General features: G+C 49.1%; 1 long non-coding RNA gene across 1 annotated transcript in view; it reads right to left on the reverse strand.

Moving 5' to 3' along the window:
* LOC129052732 (uncharacterized) overlaps window positions 1–12,390 on the reverse strand; it is a 189,252-nt gene that overhangs the window by 130,562 nt on the left and 46,300 nt on the right. The window contains exon 3 of the long non-coding RNA XR_010139522.1: window positions 9,435–9,593. This is a non-coding gene — a long non-coding RNA (uncharacterized LOC129052732). The remainder of the gene's footprint in view (window positions 1–9,434; window positions 9,594–12,390) is intronic.

Consider the following 12,390-nt stretch of genomic DNA (forward strand, 5'->3'; position numbering starts at 1 on the left):
AGTCTGAGCCCTTGCAGTGCCATTGTCTGGAGGTGGGCCATGGAGCAGCTGCACCTCTCGGAGCCTGTCTCTTTGCCTATGAAATGGGTGTTCTCCTCCTGCATGTGGGTTAGAGTGAGGTGGAAGCGATCACATCCACGTCGTGTGTGCAGGAGTTCAGTAAATGTCAAGCTCTTTTCCCTGAGCTCCAGCTTCTGCAGAGCCTTCTCCCACCATGAGCTCCCCATGCCCGAGCCCTGCTGACTGGGAGATGGTTGCCTCCATTAACAAGACCTCCTCTTCCCAGCCAGAACTCATCTCCGCTTCCCAATAAGAGAGATGTGGTGTTTCAGTTACACTCCTAGCTGGAGGTGGGAGGGGGTTAAGCTCCTGTTTTTGTTTTTACAATGCAAAATCTGTCAACTTGGTGCAGTTGACAGACTGTCTCTGTGTCACCGCACTGGTTTCTTTAATTGCTTTCTCTGCATGCGAGCATCTGTATGTGTGTGTCTCCGTGTTCCCTGAGAAAGGCATGCTTGCTTCCGCAGAAAAGGCGCTGATTCCAGAAGACGGGCCTGTCCCTTAGTACATCTGGCTGGGACCTCTGAGACACAATATGGGGTGGATGAAGGGACCTTTCTGGGAGTCAGGAAACTGGGATTCTGGTCCACATTCTTCCCCTAAAATAATAGTAATAATTGCATCAAAGTCAATAATAATAGTGTGACATATGCTAAAAGAGGACTCTTTCTAGCTCAATTTCCATTTCAGGTCCCAGGACATTCCATATTCAAGATGAGTCCTCACCCCCACTCCAGGATGTATGAAGGTGGCCACGGGATCCCTGTTCTCCCATCCTTGGGTGACCACACCTCTGATCCAGTAAAAGTTGCAGCAGCTTCAGGAGCGTTTGGATATGGAGGGACTTTTATTTGGAGAGCCAAGCCTTGCCCAAGATGGTGGAATGGAGATAAGCGTACTTCCCTCTCACCTCAAGCCCAGAAAGATGGTCTTCAAGGAGGCCAGTGGGGACCTTCCCTGGGTCTGAGTGGTTTGCACACCATGGTCTGCCATGCAACACACGCCTAAAGAATCTAGGGGTGAGAGGCTGTGGCTACCAGCCTGAAGCAGTGAACAGGCGGAGGGAGGCACGACATGTCAAGATTGAGCTACCTGTCCCCCAGAGTGTGGACAAAACTGGGCCGGATGCGGGCCACAAGGAGGAGCCAGTCTGGCGCCTACCCAAGTGGACTGAGGCAAGATGATCTCAAAAGCAGGACTGACTGACCGTCACGTTCCAGGTGCAGAGGGAGAAAATTTAAGTGCGCAGTTGGTCATCTTGTGACCCCGAGGGGAGCCGATACAAGCTAAAAGTGGAAGAGCATTGAGAATGAAAAAACCTGAGTCCCCAGTAACATCACTGAGCCACTGAATGAGCCAAACTTGGCCCCTCCAACCTCAGGACTTGCCAGCATGTAAGGTACTATATTGTCCTTGTTATCTAAGCCTTCTGAACTTTCTGGTTCTTGGATCCAAGCTGATATGAGTAATTTGCCCTAAAGTCTGCAACTAGCAAGTGGAAAAGTTGAAACTGGATGATGGGCCTGGGGCCCTCTGAGTCCAGCGTTTGTCATGGGTCACTGTGCTGAGATGTTCAGATGTTCGTGGGAAAAGTGCTGTGGATGCTCACATCACAGACACGTGAGCCCAAGTCACAGCTGAGACATGGGTAGCATGCAAAACTGAGGAAACAAGATGGTAAGAAGCGTTAAGATGGGTGCTGTAAGCACCCATCATGATACAGCGAAGACTCCATACAAGTGTATTCTGAGAAACTGTCATAGACCAGAGGAGACAGGGGTTGGGGGAGACATGACATATAAATGCCAGGTGGTGACCTGGATTGGATCCTGGAAGAGAAAAAGGAGGCTTGCTTCCTAGTACTGCTGAACTGTGGGCGGGTGGCTGCGGGACTCCCAGGTGACCCTCTTGATGTTTGAGTAAATTCCCCCAAGGTGTTAAAAAAAAAAAAAAAAGAAAGAAAGAAAAGAAAAAGCCAGGCGTGGTGGCTCATGCCTGTAATCCCAGCACTTTGGGAGGCCAAAGCGGGTGGATCATGAGGTCAGGAGTTCGAGACCAGCCTGGCCAAGATGGTGAAACCTTGTCTCTACTAAAAATACAAAAAAATAAAAAAAATTATTTAAGCCATCTGAGCTTTCTGGTTCTTGAAAACTGATGAACTCCAAATAAAGTCTGCAGTTCAGTTAATAGTAATGTACTAATCTCAGCTTCTTAGTTTTGACAAATGTACCATAGAAATGTAAAGATGTTAACAACGGGAAAAACTGGGTGGGCTCCTTTGACCCAACCATCTACCTGGCATTAGGGTTAGAGCTGGGTCAGAGCCTGAGAGGCCTCCTGCCTTCTCTGCATGACCATTCCAGGATCCAGCCACTCAACATCATGGTCTATGCTTAGAAAATCCTAAAAGCAAACAGCTATAGCCTCTCCATCCTCCTGAAATCAGCACCATAAATCTCAATTCTAAAAGTTAATAACATTTGTCTTTGCATTTATGGCATTATTATTATAGAGCAGTCTGCCGAGTCTCAAGGTGGCTATAGGAAATGGCTTTATTTGATACACTGCCTCAGCCTGTCCCCACCAAGCTATGATCTGGCCTCTCCTAATGGAGGGATAGCAGAAGCTGTAGGAGGGATAGGCTGGCCACGATGATTCAGAACGGCTTGGGGGTTCCCAATTAATAGTGTTCAAGTAGGGTGGGCAGCTTTTTCTGCAGATCATACTTCCTGAGGGTGCTCATCACTCCAGTGTTTAGGGACACACCTGTCTTGGTGGCAAGAATTCTAACAGAAGAACCCAAAGGAAATGGGAAAGCTAGAGTAGAAAAGTGAAACTGGCTCATCCTCTCCCCTCTACCTGCTCCTCCACTAGATCTACCAATCCAAACATGAAAATCCCATCCATCCTTCAGAGTCCAAGTCAGATCCCACCTCTCTCTCTCTCTCTCTCCACCCTCACCCCACACACACACAGTGGTAGTAAATCTCTCACTCCCCTAAGATCCTGTCAAAGCTTGCACCTGTGCCTCTATCATAGCACTTGTCAGAGTCAACCTGGATGAAGGGAGGCACTCATTCATTCACTCAGTGAATATTTATTGAGCACTCAGTGAATATTTATTGTGCTACGTTCTGAGGATATAATATATAATACCAACCGAAACAGACAGGAGCCATGGAGCCATGCCCTCATGGAGCCACCAATCTAATTGCTCATATGAGTCTATCTCCCCCATTAACTGTGGTGTCTGGAGTCAGGGACCTCTATCTCCTTCATCCCAGACCCCCAGTACTCAGCACAGTACCTGGCACATGTGAGGAGCACAAGACATGCTTTCCGAATGCACAATCAAATGGATTAATCAACCAACACTAAAAACCCGCCTGTCTCTTTCTTAAGACCCTCAAGTGTCCCCAGTTGTCTGCATCAGAGTCAGAAAACTGCAGCCCATGGGCCAAACCCAAACATTACCTATTTTTCTAAATAAAGTTTTATTAGAACACAGCCACACTGATTTGTTCACACACTGTCAACGGCTACTTTCATGTTACCATAGCAGCAGTGCGTATCTGAGACAGAGACCGTATGATTCACAAAGCCAAAAATATTGACTCCCTGTTCCTTTACAAAAAAAGGCTTGCTAACCTCGGATCTACGGAATAAAGCCCAAGCTTAGAGTAGCATCAGGGCCCACGAACACATCTCTCCATTGTAGTCTGCGTTCTGCATATGCCTAACTGCCCACAGCTCCCTGATAGGCCCAGCCTACTAGTGCCTTTAGGATTTTTTTGCCTGCTTGGAATAGTCTTATCCCCAAACCTTTCCACCCAACTAACTTCAAAACTACACACAGAGTCAGCTCAAGCATCTCCTTCAGGTTGTCTACCTCCTCTTCCTCCCTTTCCCCGCCTCCTGACCAATTTGGGCATTGCCCCAGGCTCCCACCACATCCAAATTCTTCTCTATTGTGGTTCTTATCACTAGTACTGAAATTCTCTCTCTCCTGGTTCTTCTCCCCAACTAGTTCGAGTTTCTTGTGGACAAGGACTTGTCTTGGATGGAGGCTGTCCTGGTGATGTCTTGTTTTTTGGTTTTGTTTTGTTTTTGAGACAGAGTCTGGCTCTGTGACCCTGGCTGGAGTGCAACGGCGTGATCTCAGCTCACTACAACCTCCACCTCCCAGGTTCAAGCGATTCTCCTGCCTCAGCCTCCTGAGTAGCTGGGATTACAGGTGCATGCCACCATCCCTGGCTAATTTTTTGTATTTTTAGTAGAGACAGGGTTTCTCCATGTTGGCCAGGCTGGTCTTGAACTCCTGACCTCGTGATCCGCCTGCCTCGGCCTCCCGAAGTGCTGGGATTACAGGCGTGAGCCACCGCACCCGGCCGATGTCTTATTTATTGCTCTCTTTCCCAGGACTTGACGCAGGGCAAGTTCTCAGTGAATGATGTGAACAGAACTGTGTGCCTCTCCGTCACTTCCGTTAGTTCTAAATGCTCCCCACTCCCAGTGCCCAGCCTCCCACTAGCTCAGAGAGAACAGGAGCATAGAAATTGAGTCCAAGGGGAAAATTCCAGTTATATAAACCAGGGATGATCCAGGATTTGGTACCCGTGAGTGGGAGTTGATGGTGATGGGAGGTTGCATGTTATTATAACACAAAAGAGGGCAGGAGTGGCAAGGGCAGAAACCCAGGAGGGACCCTTACCCAGGTTCCTATTGGCTGCCGCACTGGGAGACCAGCTGGGGCATCTCCTCTGGCAGCTTAGAGCCAGGGGTGATGTCAGGGTGTGGCTAACCGGGTGGAGTGGGAATGAATAGGATCATGCCTGTGGCCTGGCACAGGGAGGTCACCAAGGCTTCCCTGCTTTGTCCCTCACCCTCTGCGATCTCTTCACAGAGCAGCCAGAGGGAGCCTTTTGTAAAATAAGTGAGATCATGCCATATCCCTGCTCTCTGCCCTCCCACAGCTTCCCAGTACCCCTGGGATCAAATCCCATGTCCTTGCTGTGGTCCATCAGGCCCTATATCAGCTGTGGGGTCTGCTCCCATGCCACAATGGTCCTCACTCTAAGACCCAGGATGATGGAGAGCCACTATCCAGAATGTAGCAGATGACTTGCCAGACGGAAAAGAGAACGTGGCAAAGCATGAACGCTGGCATACATAATTCTGTGCAGACTTTATTCTGTATGAATGAAGCCCACATTCAATGGGACCCGGAAGTATAATCATCTTCCAGGAAGGGAAGAAGAGGATGGTGACCAGTAGTAATCAGTCTTCCAGAGGCTAAGAGCTCTGTTTTGATTCTCTATCCATAGTCTCTAAAATGGTGCCTAGCTTGATCAGGTGTTCGATTAATATTTGCTGGATGGACACAGGGATGACCCCAAGGTTAGACGGCAGTTTGACTTCCTTCCTGTGTTCTGAGCTGATGCTGTTCCAGATCAGATAGGCTCAATGGCTTCTGACATATCCATGGAAGCTATGGAAACCAGAAAAGCTAGCAGTGAATCTAACAACAGCCTTACGTGCCCAGAGCCAGAAGGAAGTGTCAAGGGTGTTCCCAGTAAAGGAGTCCCTCCCAGTGAAGGCATCCCTCCCAATGAGGGAGTCCTCTTGTCCTCACACAGAATCCTCCCGGGGTGGGAATGGGGTTCTAGGCTTTGGCAGGGAAACCCCAGGCAGGGTTTCTGTGCAGGCCACTAACACAGACACTCAAGGGCCCAGGGACTCTGAGTTTAGCACTCAGACACCCAGGCCAGGATGGGTGTCTCAGAAGACCTGGGCCAGAAGGCAGCTGGGAAAACAGGACCTCATGAGAGTTTGGAAAATGGACACACGGTTAAAAAAAAAAAAAGAAAAGAAAAAGCTGCTCCAGGGAGCAGATGATGATTCTGAGACCCAGAGCGGGGCAGTGACTTACCCCAGGTCACACAGCAGAGCCAGGGTTTGAACCTGGAATAGTAGGACTCACAGCAATAATGATGGTGCCAGTAATCATAGATAACCCTTCCTGAACTCTTACCACCTGCCAGGCACTATTATAAGCACTTTTCATACGTAAATCACCTAGTAATTTTATGAGGTAAGTATTGTTATTCATCTCCATTTTATAGATGAGAAAACTGAGGTGCAGAGAGGTTAAGTGATTGATCCAAGCTCACACAGCTACGAAGTAGAAGAGCTAGAATTCGAGGCCAGGTCTCTCTGTCTCCCTGACTCCAGCCTCCATGTCTTTAGGTTTTTTTTTTTTTTGTAAGATATATATATATTTTTTTTAATTTTACTTTAAGTTCTGGGATACATGTGCAGAACACGAAGGTTTGTTAATGTGGCATGGTGGTTTGCTGCACCTATCAACCCGTCATCTAGGTTTTAAGCCCTGCATGCATTAGGTATTTGTCCTAATGCTCTCCCTCCCCTTGCCCCCAACCCCCTGACAGACCCCGGTGTGTGATGTTCCCCTCCCTGTGTCCATGTGATCTCATTGTTCAATTCCCACTTATGAGTGAGAACATGCGGTGTTTGGTTTTCTGTTCCTGTGTTAGTTTGCTGAGAATGATGGTTTCTAGCTTCAACCATGTCCCTGCAAAAGACATGATCTCATTCTTTTTCATGTTCAGCCTCCATGTCTTTAATGGCTATGCTACTAATACTATATTAGACTAGTGACCAGCCATGCTCATTATAGATCCAGCAGATGAGATCAAAGTCAGCCAAAATTAGAGTTGGGGACCCAGGCCTGGGGAACCAAAGTATCTAGAGCAAGGGAAGACGACCCAGGAAACCTGAACCAAAGGTCAGAGCAGGGCCAGTGACAAGGCCAACGGGACTGCGAGCCCGAAGCAGAGGACTCCAAATGGAGAGCTGGAATACCAAAAACGCCATTCATGTTGCCCTTTCTACATACAGGGCAGCCCAGACTCTTATTAGGAACTACCTCATTTAATCTTCACAACAGCCCTGTGTAGTGGGGACAGTATTACCCCATTTTAGTAACAAGGAAAGAGAGAGGACACAGAGAGGTTAAGTGACTTGCACAGGGTCACACAGCGAATCACCAAGGAGTCAGGATTTGAACTTGGGTCTGGCTCCACATTTCACCACCACATTGCAGGGAAGAGTGAGGTCCCAGGCACGGAACTGTGTGAACACAGCCAGCTGGCCACAGGGCCCTGCTTGAGCACATCTGGGAACAGTATTGCTGTGCTTCGTTAGGCTCAGTCATCCAGAAAGTGTTCCTAGCCTTGGGAGATTCTGGATTATCTAGGGCTGAAGCTGTCCCTCCTGGTAAGCTTCTTCCACGAACCCTACCTCTGGCCTCAATGGTCATAGTGATTAAACCTACCCACCCACTCACTGCGTGTCCTCTTCTGCATTTTCAGTGTCCCCCTGCTTTGGCTGGGCATCCGGCCCCTCACGCTCTCCTCCTCATCCTCTGGATAAAGGCTGCCATGCCAGCATCCCCTCAAGCCCAGCGGTCCTGGTTCCCCAGACACCACTTCCCAGCACACGGCCTCAGAAGAGACGCCCAAGCAGTTCAGTGTCTTCTAAACACACACCCTGATTTTTCACACAACTACTGCCAGTTTTCTTTTACATCAGGGAAAGTAGGCGAGGGTTTATTTTCCCAGATCCTCCAAAGAGGGCCCCTGAGCACATGCAGGCTTGTTCTTTCCTGGACTCATAAAACATGGTATTTACACAGGTGCGACGCAGGGTGCTGCCCAGCTGAGCCTCTCTTCCACCCAGCCGGCATTCAGGCTCCAGAGCTTGCATCTGCCCGTCTGGGCCAGGCTGGGTGCATCTGTCCCCATGGAGCTGTCCTGGTGGAAGTTCTGCCCCTACTGCTTTGTCCTAATGCTCCCTAACTCTTCTTTTCAGAATCTTTGCCCGTATATATCCTCTGGACAGGGCTGGAACAGGACAGCAACTGTCAGTGTGTGCCCTGCAGAATGGCTGGAGTCGATGGGAATGAAGCGGGAGAGAGAGTGGATTCCATGTTCAAGTGAGACTGAGAAGCTCTGAGTAAGACAAAACCACATCGGTTCCTTACTGTCAGACTTCCCAGGGCCTTGAGTGTTCCCAAGTGTATTAGAAATCTACTAGGACCAGGCGTGGTGGCTCACGCCTATGAATCCCAGTACATTGGGAGGTCGAGGCAGGCGGATCACCCGAGGTCAGGAGTTCGAGACCAGCCTGGCCAACATGGTGAAACCCCATATCTACTAAAAATGCAAAAAATTAGCCAGGTGTGGTGGCAGGCGCCTGTAATCCCAGCTACTCAGGAGGCTGAGGTGGGAGAATTACTTGAACCTGGGAGGCGGAGGCTGCAGTAAGCTGACATCACACCACTGCACTCCAGCCTGGGCAACAGAGCGAAACCCCAGCTCAAAAAATAAAAAAAGAAAAAGAAATCTAGTAAAGGGACATTGTTTGATTCAATAAATATTTATTGAACACCTATTATGTCCCGAGCATTGTTTTTAGGCACTGGAAACACACCAGTTGATAAAATAAACCAAAAATAGAATTATTTGTTGACAGACAAGAAATATAGGAAATAAGTAACATACAGAGAATGTTAGAAGGTGATCCGTGCTACAATTTAAAAAAAAAAAAAAGTTTTTTAAAGCAGGATAAGATACATGAAAGGGCCACGGAGGAGGCGCAGGTTGCAACTGTAAATACGGTCGTTAGACTAGATCCCATTGAGAAGGTGGCGTTTGAGCAAAGGCCTGGAAGACATGGAATGAGCCAGCCAGGCAGAGAGGATGAACTAGCCAGTGTAAATGCTCTCAGGCAGGGCATGTTCGAGGCACAGAGGAGGCCAGTGTGGATAAGTGGAGGGGGCCAGGGGACAGTGGCTGGGGATGAGCTAAGGGAACTGATGGGGCAGAACTGTGTAGAGACAGTCCCTCAGCCTTGGCACTACTGACATTTGGGCTGGATAATTCTTTGTCGTAAGGGCCTGTCTCGTACATTGTAGGACATTGGCCGGCATCCCTGGTCTCTACCCACTCAAAGCCAGTAGCACCCTCCACCCAGTTGTGACAAGCAAAAATATCTCCAGATATTCCCAAGTGTTTCCTGGGGGGCAAAATTGGCCCCAGTGAGATTCGAGGCATGGAGAAGTGAAGTCACTTGCCCAAGGTCACTTTGACTCATACCAGTCTCACACCATGCTAACCCATAAGGCAGGCCGCTGCTCCCGAGTGCAGAGTCCTGAAGTTCTGTGTGAGCGACCAGCCTGGGTGGAGCTGTCTTCTCTCCACCAGAGCATGCCAACACAGCAAGCATCCTCCAGCCATGCCTGGTCCTCCTGACCGTGTCTGAGCTCCCGTCCCTCCCCTACTCAGCAAACTTACGCATCGTTGGTCTCATTTCTGTTCAAGGCAAGGTCCCAGGAAATGGTGGGGCCCTAGAGCATGACGTAGGCAACCTGCTGGGTCCCCCAGTTGCCGACCCAGGCTGGCCTGCTCTTGAACCTGGTTCCCTCTGTTCGGCCTCTTCCCATCTGTTCGGCCCTGCAAAACAGATGAGGATGTGAATTGAACCTGCAGCACATGGCTATGGTGAGGCTTAAATGAGAAAACGTTCATGAACCCATCTAGCAAAGTGCCCAGCACTGAGTAGGCTCCTAGATACTGGTTTCTTTCTAACACCTTGTCGCAGTTTCCTAGCCCTGCCATAACAAACGACCACAAATTGGGCGGCTTAAACAACTTATTTTTATTCTCTCACAATTCTGGAGGCTAGCAGCCTGAAATTGAGGTGTTGACAGGGCCACACTCCCTCTGAAGGATCAGAGAAGGATCTTTCCTTGTCTCTTCCAGTTTCTGGTGATTCTTGGGCTCCCTGGCTCATGGCAGCATCACACCAATCACTGCCCCATCTTCACACAGCATTTTTTTTGAAACAGAGTCTTGCTCTGTCACCCAGACTAGAGTACAATGGTGCAATCTCGGCTCACTGCAACCTCTGCCACCTGGGTTCAAGCAATTCTCCTGCCTCAGCCTCCCAAGTAGCTGGAATTACAGGCTCCTGCCACCATGCCCAGCTAATTTTTTGTATTTTGAGTAGAGACAGGGTTTCGCCATGTTGCCCGGCTGGTCTCGAACTCCTGACCTCAGGTGATCCACCTGCCTCTGCCTCCCAAAATGTTGGGATTACAGGCGTAAGCTACTGCGCCCGGCCCTTGACACAGTATATGTGTTTCTCTGCGTCCCCTCCTCTTATAAGGACTCCAGTCATTGGATTTAGAATCTACCCTTCCCCCACCAAGGGAGGCCATGGGCAGGTCTTCCTTTCTCACAGTCTGTGCCTCTGTTTCCCCTCCTGCAAACATGACCTTCCTGGTCCCTGGGCCCCGGGTGTTCTGGGAATATCCTGGGGCTGACCTCAGGCAGGAGAAAGGAGTTTGCTTCCCTGACATTTTTTATTCTGGATTAACCCAGTGGATCTTTGGGGACTGCGAGGGCACGGACACGGTAGAATCCCACGTGGAAGAAGGCAAAGTGGGCGGGAGCGGAGAACTTGCATATTTTAACCTTTTTCTTGCACCCAACCCAGCCATCCGGCGCCAAGGTCCCAGTCAAACCTGAGACCACAGCTCCCCCTGGCGGTCAGTGCGAGCCCGCACCGCGGCTCCCCTGTGCTCGCGCAGCCCTGCGCGGGGGAGGTGGCTGTAAATGAATTTAGCGTCAGCACAGTTATTTAAATTGTTTTAATTAATCACAGATTGAGCAGTAAATGAACCACTAAGTGGAGAGAGAGCGCGGGAGCAAGCGAGAAAGAGGTGAGAGGAGGAAGGCAGAGCCTAGGTGATGGCTCGAAAAAGCAGACAGCTTCAGAGGGGGGCAGGAGGAGGGGATACAGGCACAGGTCGCGGAACTGTGCCCCCCACTCCTGGTGCCACGCGTTGGGGCGGGGGCATTCCAGCCCCAGTGGGGTTAGGAGGAGCGCAGAGCCTTGGGGCTAGGGCCTGCCTTCTCCCTTGACAAAAAGGTTGGAAGGGGCCGGGCGCGGTGGCTCACACCTGTAATCCCAGCACTTTGGGAGGCCGAGGCGGGCGGATCACGAGGTCAGGAGATCGAGACCATCCTGGCTAACACGGTGAAACCCCATCTGTACTAAAAATACAAAAAATTAGCCGGGTGTGGTGGCAGACGCCTGTAGTCCCAGCTACTCGGGAGGCTGAGGCAGGAGAATGGCGTGAACCCGGGAGGCAGAGCTTGCAGTGAGTCGAGATTGCGCCACTGCACTCTAGCCTGGGTGACAGAGTGAGACTCCGTCTCAAAAAAAAAAAAAAAAAAGTTGGAAGGTTGGCTAAAGAGAAGACAAAGCAGGAAGGGGGATTAAGCTTAGTAAATTTTTTTATTATTATTATACTTTAAGTTCTGGGATGCATGTGCAGAACGTGCAGGTTTGTTACATAGGTATAAATGTGCCATGGTGGTTTGCTGCACCCATCAACCTGTCATCTACATTAGGTATTTCTCCTAATGCTCTCCCCCGCCCAGCCCCACCCCCCAACATGTCCCCAGGTGTGATGTTCCCCTCCCTGTGTCTATGTGTTCTCATTGTTCAGCTCCCACCTATGCGTGAGAACATGCAGTGTTTGGTTTTCTGTTCCTGTGTTAGTTTGCTGAGAATGATGGTTTCCAGCTTCATCCATGTCCCTGCAAAGGACATGAACTCATCCTTTTTTATGACTGCATAGTATTCCATGGTGTATATGTGCCACATTTTCTTTATCCAGTCTCTTATTTATGGGCATTTGGGTTGGTTCCAAGTCTTTGCTATCATGAATAGTGCTGCAATAAACATACCTGTGCATGTGTCCTTATGGAGTGATTTATAATCCTTTAGGTATATACCCAGTAATGGGATTGCTGGGTTAAATGGTATTTCTGGTTCTTGAGGAATCACCACACTGTCTTCCACAATGATTGAACTAATTTACGCTCCCACCAACAGTGTAAGAACATTCCTATTTCTCCATATCCTCTCCAGCATCTGTTGTTTCCTGACTTTTTAATGATCGCCATTCTAACTGGCATGAGATGGTATCTCATTGTGGTTTTGATTTGCATTTCTCTAATGACCAGTGATGATGAGCTTTTTTTCATGTTTGTTGGCTGCATAAATTTCTTCTTTGGAGAACTGTCTGTTCAAATCCTTTGCCCACTTTTTGATGGGGTTGTTTTTTTCTTGTAAATTTGTTTAAGTTCCTTGTAGATTCTGGATATTAGCCCTTTGTCGGATAGTTAGCAAAAATTTTCTCCCATTCTGTAGGTTGTCTGTTCACTCTGATGATAGTTT

Source organism: Pongo abelii, chromosome 23 (assembly GCF_028885655.2).
Source record: "Pongo abelii isolate AG06213 chromosome 23, NHGRI_mPonAbe1-v2.0_pri, whole genome shotgun sequence".
Lineage (NCBI taxonomy): Eukaryota > Metazoa > Chordata > Mammalia > Primates > Hominidae > Pongo > Pongo abelii.